Raw genomic sequence first — 10,700 nt, 5'->3', positions numbered from 1 at the left:
GAAAGTGTCAGGTCAGTGCACACATGCGTACGTGCGTGCGTTTGCGCACGTTCAGAAGCTGAGAGGATTGGAAGGGGCTCAAAAAAGTGGATTGTGTTTGTCTGCCAGGTCATAAGTGTGGTTTCTCACAGCCTTAAGAAACCAGCAACCCTTTCACCTAAGTCTGCTTCAGTCTGGCAGTATCCAGACAAAGAGGTGGGGAAGACATTCATTTACTTATTTATTCAGCAAATATACATAGTGGGCTACTAGTGCAAGTGTCAGAATATGACAGAGCATGGATATATGAGAGAGCACGGGTACTTGGGCAGCTACAGGTGGCTTGGCATGGCTGGAGCTGTATACTCTTCAGTTTTCGTTAAAACATCCATGACAAACCTAAACCTGAGTGGGACAAGGAGGAAGAACTCTAAGGGGAAGTTGTGTGTTGGTGCAATTTGTCACTTCATTTCAGGGTTAGTCAGGGTATAGTAACTTCCTTTAGGGAATTGCCAGGCTGACTAACCCATTACCTGAGGGCACTGGGTCCCTCACTTTGCTGTTCACTCTATAGAATACCCAGGAGTTAAAAAAACAAAACTCATGCCCAGGTGGCACCCCATACCCATTCCATCCGAATATGGGGGGTGGGGGTGGGAACCAGGTGCCAGCGATTTTTATAAGATCCTCCCGTGATAACACTGGGCAGCAAAGTTCTGAAGTCACCGCCTAAGGGCATAGTCCAGTTTTGTTCATTTAAAACCCACTCTTATTTTGGGTTCTGGTTCCAGACATTCCTTAAATTGTTTTTGTTCTTTTCTTGGATTGGGGGAGCTATCATCAGGAAGAGGATGTGGCGTCACCCTTAGGGGAGCCTAGCTAGCCGAGCCGCGGGCTTAGGTCGCCAGGGCTGCACGAGCCGCGGATTTCTGCTTTGTCATCCTGACTCTGGCTTTCTGCCACCGCTCGGCTCACACAAGGGCGTGGCTTCCCGTAGCCACCGGGAACCTGCAGCGGCTCCACTGTTCGCTTCAGTCCCGCATTGCATCGGAGCGGAGCGGAGCGGACGGTGCGGGACACCTGAAGGAGGGCCCGAGGCCCGGGAGCGCGTGTGCATGTAAGCCTTGGGTGACTGACAGCCGACCCAGCCCCGAGTGAGCGGCCGGGACCCGAACACCGCCTGCTGGGTGCCGGGGGAACGCCGGGAGGGGAGACGTTGCAGGGGTATCTGAGGGCGAGGCTCTTCTCGGGCAAGCGAGCTCCTCTTGGATTAGCCCGGGTTAGTGAAAGCTTCACCTGTGGTAGGGGACACCGGCCCCTGGCCGTTCCCTTCCTCTCGCTCTTCTTTGTGGAGACAGTTTGCTTGCAGAATATCCGAGAAAATGGTTTTTTGTATCGTTTCTTAGTGCACGACCTTGACAGATCCTCGACAGCATTAAGAGAGTGTAATAATTTCACGACGCTTTTCCAGGATTTTCACAGCACCGAGTCCCCGGAAATCCTGAGAGGTTGGCAAATTACATGTATTTACATGTTCAAGGCTCAGAATCGTTGGACTCCCCCAGGCAGTTAAGCGGGGACAGCTGAGAGGAGCCTTTTCCAGGCGATACAGGATAGTGTAAAAGCACACACCACACTGCCCGAGTGTGGGTCCTCCATCTGCTGTTGACCAGCTTGTGACCTTGGGCAAGTTAGCTTTTCTGTGCCACAGTGTCCCTATCTGTGAAATGGACCTGTTAGGCCTTGCTTCAAGAAGGTTGTGAAGATTGTGTTCATATATGCACAGCCACTACAGAAGTGTGTTAGCTATTATTGCTGTTATAAACAACTATATTTTTAAGTGATGGTGTGGTTTTTGTCTTATGAATGGGCCTGATATCAGTGTAACTGGAGTCTTTTTAGTTCTATCACTGACGCATTCTCAGAGTTCACCTGTAAAAGTGGACCATTAGGTCCCATATGTCATGGAGGGTGTTGCTGTATTGCTTCGGGTAGATAAATCACCCCAAATGGAAAGACTGTTCGTAATTCTGCCCTATGGATTCAAATTTCCAAGAAACGTTGGAAGTTGGATTTTGACGTCCTGTACAGATGCAGAGTTTAAAGGAAGATTAATTTGGGAGGTGTTTTACAAACCGCTCCGTTTAAAAGCTGAGGTAATTGTGCCCTAAGCTTCCTTTTGGAGGCTTTCCTGGGTTCCGGATGTCCTGGGAAGGCAGCGCGAGCATGTCTAGGAGACTGACTCGGGTCTGACCGGAACGCTGGCCTGTGGGGCCCGAGCCGGGCGCGGGCGAGGTCCCGGTCAGGCTGCGGCGGAGCGCCCGCCTCACCCGCGCCCGCTCGGCTTCTGTGCCGCAGAGGACGGGCCGCGCCTCGGGTGAGCGCTGGCCGAGTGACCTCGGAGACCGACGTGCCCGCGTTTGTGAAACGGAGAAAGCTGGGCGGCCATGGTCCGACCCTGAAGGTAGGTAGGAGACGCCAACGTTTCTTTCGCCCGCTGCGCTGGGACGGGGCCCCGCGTGGTCGCACGCCGCCTTTCAAAGCCGGGCGGATGTGCACCGACTCCTCGGGAGCCGGGCCTTGGAAATGACACGGAAACGCGCGGGCTGGCCCACGTGTTACTGCAAGTGGATGAAACGTGGAGTAAAGCGAACTGGCGAAGGGAATATGTAACTCTCTTCATCTTTAAAAATGCATTTTTGTAAAGTGTCCCTTTCCTCCTATTGTCCCTTCCCCTTTCCCCGTAAACCTAAATAACTTAAGAACTTTAGGGAGCAGTGTAGACTTGTTTAGGGAACTGCTGAGAAGAGGGGATCAGGAAATGCTTGTCCTTTTGGGCCCCTGTCCTCCTGTTCTGTTCTCTGGGAGGGAAACCCAGACACCCCGGGGCACGGAGAGCAACCAGGAAGCTCGTGGAGTGGTTTTGTTTCTCTTCAGGTGTCTCCTTTCTAGCCCGGAGTTAGCAATTGTGTGGAAGGAAGAGGGAAGTCTTTCCTTTGGCTGGTGGCAAGCGTGCTGCACTCCTGCCGCCGGCCCCTGAGGGAGGCAGGGGCCATGCCTGGCGCTGGCAGAATGCTTGAGGCTGCTGTAGGGGCTGTGTAACATGGATGATCGACATCGGGCTGGTGACCATCACCGGACACATCTGCTTTAATTTCTGCTAATTATCTTTTTGTCCTTGTCTGTGTCTATATAATTTTTTAAGAAACGGAACTCATATTTGAACACATTGCCTTCTGAGAAAGTAAACTTGTGGCACAGTTAAATGCAAAATCTATTTAGACATGTGTGCCTTTAGGAAGGATATTAGCAATTAATTTGCATTTTTATTATTATTCTAAAAATTTTATTTACGATTTTGAAAAATGGGTATAGGAAATGGAGATAGACTTCAAAGACAAATAGCAAATTAATGGACAATAAAGAGATAAAAAGGCCTTTGGCTTCATTTAAAATATGTTGTGTTAGTCAGACCTTTAGTTTGCAGGGAAAACGAGACAAAGGTCTATTAATATTCCTGTCTGATTGTTCTCTTTGTTCCACCTATTTCATAAAATTGCACTTAAAAAGTTATATAGGCGTTTGAGCTTTATATAAATTCTACAGATGATCCTGGTTTTAACATCAATGGGAGGAAAAAGAATCACTGTTTTTATACGCTTTGCACCCATTTTACTGATATAATCTGATGTTTTCAATTCCATATGATCGTAGGTAATTTCAGACATTTAGGGAAGTGCAACACCATGAATGAAAAGCACACTACCAACTCACAATTCAATCATTTAGCACATCTCTTTTAAGTGAACTTACCACTCAGCTCTGTATCATTTGTTTTATTTTGGGTTTTTAATGAGTACTAAGAAATGGAGGAAGAGACACAAGATGAGGACCACTGGTTTGAAACGTTTGTGAATTTCCAGCCAATTGTTGCCCACATTTGGGGCTAACTGGTGGGTTTTGAAAACCTTTAAGGAACATTGGGTTTGAGTAAAGAAAGGCATTTATTTAGTGGAGAATTGAGTGTTAAAATCCTAGTCTACACCTTAAAAAAAGGTTAGGGTTTCATACTCTGATGGCAACATAAATAAGGAGAGGGAGTTTTTACAGATGTCTTCTCCCTTCTCTTAATAGTTTTTCCTTTGCCTCCTTTCCTCCTCAGTAAGTATCAGTGGCAACAGCAGAACTCACCTTGCTTTCATAGTACTGTAGAAGACAAGGGAGTGAGATTCCTGTTTCAAGGAACTGATAAGCTCAGACGACCACCTACAGGAAGAAGGTTTTAAAGAAGCGTTTCAAAAACTAGTCTACGGAACACCTACACAGTTCTCTGGAGTGCTTATTAAACATGCATGCCTGGGCTTTACCTGAGGTCTTGCTAAATAAGCCCTCTGGAAGGGGCGAGGTCCTAGACAGCTGTGGGCAAACTACGGCCCGCGGGCCGGATCCTGCCCGTTTGAAATGAATAAAACTAAAAAAAAAAAAGTCCGTACCCTTTTATGTAATGATGTTTACTTTGAATTTATATTAATTCACACAAACACTCCATCCATGCTTTTGTTCCGGCCTTCCAGTCCAGTTTAAGAACCCATTGTGGCCCTTGAGTCAAAAAGTTTGCCTACCCCTGGGCTAGGATCTGCCTGTATTTATTTATTTTTTTTAAGCAAGCCCCCTCAGGTAATTCTTAAAAATACCAAGTTTGGAACTTTAATGTTTAAGCTAGTTTAGTCAGGATTGGTTGCTAAATAATTAGAAGTGAGGAAACAAAGAACTATTCTTTAATACCCAAAATATAATAGTTAGAAGATAGCTGATGGTAACTCAACAGGTGAGTAACAATTTATATGTGAATAGAAAAATAGGGAAATATATGCTATCTGTGGCTAGGACTTGTATGTCCATGTGTAAAATTAGAACTAGGGAGCTACTAAATTCTGAGAACTATAAATAGAGCTCCTATTGCTCAAAGGAACTGGCTTTCATGAACATTTGCGTTCTTAAGGGCATAATGCAAGTATTCTTTATAGGGAGCATTATATGTAAATCGGTGTCTCTAGGATTCCAGAGCATTGAAATCACTTGTATAAATGCCTTTTGTCGGTATTGAGAGGAACAGCAAAGTGAATGAAAAAGTGCACATTGGAATACTAAGTGCTGGACATACTTCAGACGTTAGTAGTCCCCAGTAGTTTGAAATAGTAGTTTGGGAGATAAGACTTAAACTGTGGCAACATGGAACTTAATTTCTTCAAAGCAGGTGACAGACACAAATCAGTGCATGATTAACAATCCAAGTGAATTATGAGACGGTTGTGAGAGGAGCTCAGATGTGATCGGGTAGTGGTCAGGCGCGGTAGCCCCGTGTTCCAGCCTTGAAGGTGGGTACACACTGAAACAAAGGCAGGTCTCCTCCTTTCAAGCCTAATCTCCAGTTACCAGAAATCAGACTCTTAACTGAATAGACACCAGGAGATGAGTGGTAATTTAGTAACTCTCCAACCATTACCTTTCTCTCCTAATATTCTACCAAAACTGGCAGAAAACATTTTTTATTCTTTCCTCTGAGACAGTTCCATCGAGGGAGATGAGGAGGGTACCTGCTTTTGGTCTAGTTAAGGGTTGAGGCCTGAGGAGAACTTTGAAGATGAGGGGAGTGAGCAGGATCTGATTTACTTAAGAAAAGGGAAAAGGGTAAGGACCAACAAGAGTTTAGAGGAGGATAGATTATTAGGACCGAAAATGAATTTATCTGGTGCTGAATCCATGTTGCGACCCATTGACTCCTCCTCCCACTTTAACCCAGTGACAACATAGGTCTTTTTTGCTGTGTAGCTGTTCTTTTACTATTTCACTATTCTGGTGGTCCAGGGTTCAGATTTCCTCTGGCCTTTCCTGTCTGTTCACTTACCAGGGCCTGACCGCTTCCTATGTGTGTGCCCGCAGTCTATCTGAACTGTGCCCAGTATTTCAGGTACGTACTTCCTCTTGCCCAAAGCATTTCATCAGTCTCTAACTTCCCCTCCACTGCTGATGTCCCTCTCTTCCCAGTCCATCTGTGTTCAGTCATCTTGCTGATTGCTCCTGTGCTGCCCCCGGATCTGTACCGGTGATAACGTGCACACTCCTTACTTTGGTATTCCGTGTCCTCAAAGCTCTGGGTCCCACCTATTTTTCTGGTTATTTTCTGCTCTGCTCCCTCACCTACAGAAAGCTCCTGGGAATACTGTTACAGCCATAGTCCTCAAATGTCCCTTTTTGGGCTCTGCTCTTTGTTTCAATTCCTCACTTCCTGCTCAAACCCATTTCCAACTGCCTGTGTTAGGAGTACAAGGCCAGCTTTGCCCATTCTTTCTCTCCTATGTGCTCCCACAGCACTTAAATAAATCCTTCTCTGGAAAAGGAGGAAGCCCACCAGTGACTTTTTTTTGGCTTCCATATCAGAAGTAGAGAGTTAGTCTTAATTCTTTGTGCCTGTGATCCCAGATCTGTATTAAATAGAGCTCAGCAAATACTTAAAGACATTCCTATTAATGACAGTAGCTACCATTTATTGAATGTCTACTGTGTGCTAGACTCTAAATGCTGTAATAGCTGGTTGAGTAAATCCTCACATTAGTCCTATGAAGGAGATGGTTTATCATCCAGTCTCACAGATGAGAAAATGGAGACCCCGAGAATTTAAGGAGCATGTCCAGATTACACAGCTAGTTAAGTGGCAGAGCCAGGAATGGAACCCAAGCCTATCTATAAAGTTCACTTTGGTGCACTCACACTTCTGGCACTTGGCTGTGTGTTATTGCTATTGGGATACTTGCCTGATCTCCCTGTTGTGATGGTGTGCTCATGATTCAAGGCTGAGCCCATGCAAATCTTAGTATTCCTAGCATAGCTCTGGCAAATTGGAATTCATTCATTAGATGCTTGCCGAGTGGAACTGCATTCCCCTGTGCTTACTAAATGGTAGCTTCCTTTAAGATAAAAATGATTTATTTTTATATTTTCTCTGTGTTTTAATACCTACTGTGCATTCAGTTAATATTTGTTGAATGAATGATGTTAGGGCTCACTTAAGTGAGGTGTTTAGGTACAAGGTGTCTGGTTTTGTGAAGATGGGCTATCTTTGTCAGAGACCAAGCCCTAAGATGTTCAGGAGAGAGTCTAGGAAGCATATAAAGCAGTTCAGAATTTTAAAGAGCTGTATGATAGTAGTGTTGTCCACCAGCCAACACTGTTCAGCAATCTATGCAGGTGTGTCCAGGTCAATTGAGAAGAAATTCACATTATGTCTATTTTGCTACTTATTGAGCACCTGTGTTTTTGTCATTTAGCTAGGTACTCTGTTATCTCTAACACAAGTTTGTAGGGAAGAGTGTGTACTTTAAAATGCATTTGTCAACGAATGTTTGTATATGACTTTTTACATAAAGTCACAACCCCTCTCTACGGCAGAGAAGGAAAGTCAAACTCTGAAGAAAATAAGTGGAAACTAACAAAGCTCTAGTTTTGATTTGAACCCAGGCCTCCGGGGCAGAGTTCCTTCTAGGTCGCTTCCTCTGAGAGCCACATACCCAGTGCTTTGCTACCCTGGTCCATGGAAACTATGCTCCTGGTCATTGCTGACTACTGAGGTGTCCCAAGAGAGCTGATAATTGCTCTTCTAACCTGAAAGGCTCTATTCTCCTCTGTCACACCCTTGTTTACATTAGTTCTTGAGGCTTGGCAAGTCAGTTGCCACTGGGTTTTCCTAAGTGTCAGTTAAGTGTATGACTTTTACCACAGACTACGGTGGAGGTTTTATATACTGTGAAATATTTCAGGGAATGGCTCCAGATTATTTTGTGGGACTCAGCTGTCATTTTATCTTTTATTTCATTAATAATAAAGCAGTATTATCTGAATATAGAATAGTTATTCAACACCTCTTTTGGATACTGTATTTTTAAAGGAATTTGCTGAAATCCAAGGAGCCATTCATGGGAAAAATACACATAAATAATTTTGCATGTCGTCTCAGACTCTGTGGACTTGCTTCAGAATATTTAGTAGATTGGATTACCTTTCAAAGTACTATACACACTACATTAGTTGAAGCCTTACGTTTTAAAATTTTATTATATATCAGATTTCTTTTCACTGGTATTTGTTATAATGGGATATATTTTTGTATTCCTCCTTACAGATTTAAACTTTAAAACATTTTTCTTTTCCTAAATCAACATCAAGGAGTGAAGCTACTGGTTTGATTTTTTTTTTCTTTCTATTTGACATCTGATATTTATTAAACATTTGTTACCTTTGGGATAATTTAAGATTGATTAAGTACTCAACAGTTGAAAATACTGTCAAATCTATCACATAATTCTCACTTAATACATAGAGTAACTTCATGATGTAAGAAGTAGTATTCCCATCTTACAAATGAGGAAACTGGAGCCTAAGGTTAAGCCACCTGCCCAAGATAACAGTAATAGCTAATAGGTCAAGATTGGAACCCAGGTTTCTTTCTTCCACTGTTCATGGTCTTTTCAGAAACCCGTTTGAAAAACACATATCTGCCTTGATCATAGCACAGTTTACCTTTAGTCTAAAGAACCAAAGCAAAAATATACATTCAGAAACATAACCTTAAAGGAAATTAAAAAGAAAAAGAAACTATACTTAGTATCCTAGCATCCTGCTACCTTGACAAATCAAATAGGACTTTTACTACGTCTCTTCACTATTAAATAGATACCCTGGCAGGATGAGGAGAGAAAAGCTGCTGTGAGAGAAGAAACAAAATTATTAGGGAGGTAGCTAAAGGCAGAATAAGTCTTATCTGTTGGAGTGCAGGACTCAAACTCTTAAACATCTATTTGTTATAGATTAATCCTGAAGTAAAATCCCACTGGAAAAGGTGGTGGGCACTGTGTGAGTTCTTTTTTTTTATTATTTGGCCAGAAAGAGACCTGTGATCTGTGACATACATCCCATCATGTTTGTGTTGAGTGCTGGGGATTGTGGGACAGAGCTCAAGAATGCTTGGGAAGAATGAACCTGAATTATTAGCAAAGGGACTGAAAAAGAATGCAGGAAGGAAAACTGAAGAAAGGAAGAAAGAAAATGGAGGGCCATGTTAATCCCTTAGAGCCACTCCTGAAAGAAGAAAAAGGGAAGAAGAGGAGCTAAGTTATCTTGGAGGCCAAGTTGTGTCATTGGTTGCCTGAACTAACACTGATGCATTTTTGCTTTATTTTACAAGTTATAAAGAAGTTTACCAGTATAACTGCAATTGTGTATTGCTGTCATTTATATAATTACTATAGGCATGGTGTACAAATTCTTGCACAGGTAGGGTCCCTTGGGGTGGCCTGCAGAGTTTGGGCCTCAGCTCAAGCCTAGCCTCATGGCACCGCCCCCTCACTCCACCATCCTGCCTCTGGGGTGATCAATCAGGGCCAGGCCCCCACCTGGCTCCTTCAGGGCCTGGGAGTCAGGTGGTGGCCCTGCCCTTCACCGCCACTGCTGGTTGCTGTCTGTGGGGTGACTGGCAAGGCAATCGGGCCTCCGCTCACACCTGCCTTGGCCTGGTGAACCCACTCACGGGCTCCACCATCCTGCCTCAGTCCTGCTCTCATGGGGCCCATTGGGGCTGGCAGCACCTCCACTGCCCCCCGCTGCCATAGCGTGTTTCATAGCGTGTTTCATAGCCAGTGGTCAAACTCCTGGTTGAACTACTGCCTGAGAGGACAATTTGCATATTAGGCTTTTATTATATAGGATTACCAGTAATTTGACCTTAGGTTAGAAAGTCACTGTTTAGTGATTTAAGGATTCACAAGTGTAGAAATTCCCATTCTATAAATTATTAGGGAAAGTCATTAGACATGAAATTTTTACTTTGAGGCTACATCTGAACCTTGTGCTCCAAAGGCAGAGTTAAGAAGGCAGAATATAATGCAAGTATGTCTTCTTTCTGAGGCTGGTTTAAGTTATGTATTACTAAGGTTTCTTAGGGACAGGGACCTAGCACAGAGTGAATTCAGTACTGGAAATACACCTTAATAATATGATGCTTGTCTTTTTGTGTTCTGTTGCTTCAAGCAAATTGTGTGGGCTGTTATCTCCTGAGAAATCCCTGTAAAATGTATTAGTAATACTTTATAAGTAGGTTAGGAGAAATAATTTTCTTTTCTAAAGCATTTTGAAATTCTTAGATAAAAGGCTCTGTATGAAGAAATTGGTGTCAGCTATTTTCTCTTGAGTTCATAGGCACCTTAGAGTGGGACGGTTGGCTTATCTTTAGCACTTCTTTATAAGTTACTTTTATTGACTTGCAAGTGAATATCAGAAGCTCCCAAGAGTATGGTTAGCTGTAAGAGCAAACATTTTTGGGTTTGGGACTTGGAATTAGCTATGTTTTCATCTAAGATTTAAAATTATCTTAGATGAAAACACATAGGTTTAAATATTAGTTTGTAATTGGCTGACTTGGAGGCAAAATATGGCCCTTTGTTGATCATGGGTCCCAACTTTTTCTCTTGCTCTTTCTTTATTTCAGAGACGGGATAAGCCTGACTTTCTGAAAAGCATCAACTTTCATATCCTATTTGAAATTAAATCTCTTGCTGCTAAGTAACTTGTAATAGGTCTTGGAAGAAAGTGTTTCATCTATATTCATTTATACATTAAAATCTACATACTCAAATGCATCCATGTGAAAACAGCTTTGCTTGGGAGAC

General features: G+C 43.4%; 1 protein-coding gene across 2 annotated transcripts in view; it reads left to right on the top strand.

Annotated features, from left to right (window-relative positions):
* The first annotated feature begins 882 nt into the window (after positions 1-882).
* The window catches only part of TXNRD1 (thioredoxin reductase 1), a 60,048-nt gene continuing 50,230 nt past the window's right edge, over positions 883-10,700 (top strand). The window contains exon 1 of one of the 2 annotated variants that reach the window (XM_006769344.2): positions 883-1,096. The gene's annotated coding sequence lies outside the window, so the exon portion shown is untranslated. Of the gene's footprint in view, positions 1,097-2,297; positions 2,444-10,700 lie in introns of those variants that run through there. The other variant, XM_006769346.2, reaches the window with a different exon arrangement.

This window comes from Myotis davidii, unplaced genomic scaffold (assembly GCF_000327345.1).
Source record: "Myotis davidii unplaced genomic scaffold, ASM32734v1 scaffold120, whole genome shotgun sequence".
In the NCBI taxonomy this organism is placed as follows: Eukaryota; Metazoa; Chordata; class Mammalia; order Chiroptera; family Vespertilionidae; genus Myotis; species Myotis davidii.
The sequence above is the reverse complement of the archived record's forward strand: the minus strand, read 5'-3'. Positions and strand labels throughout refer to the sequence as shown.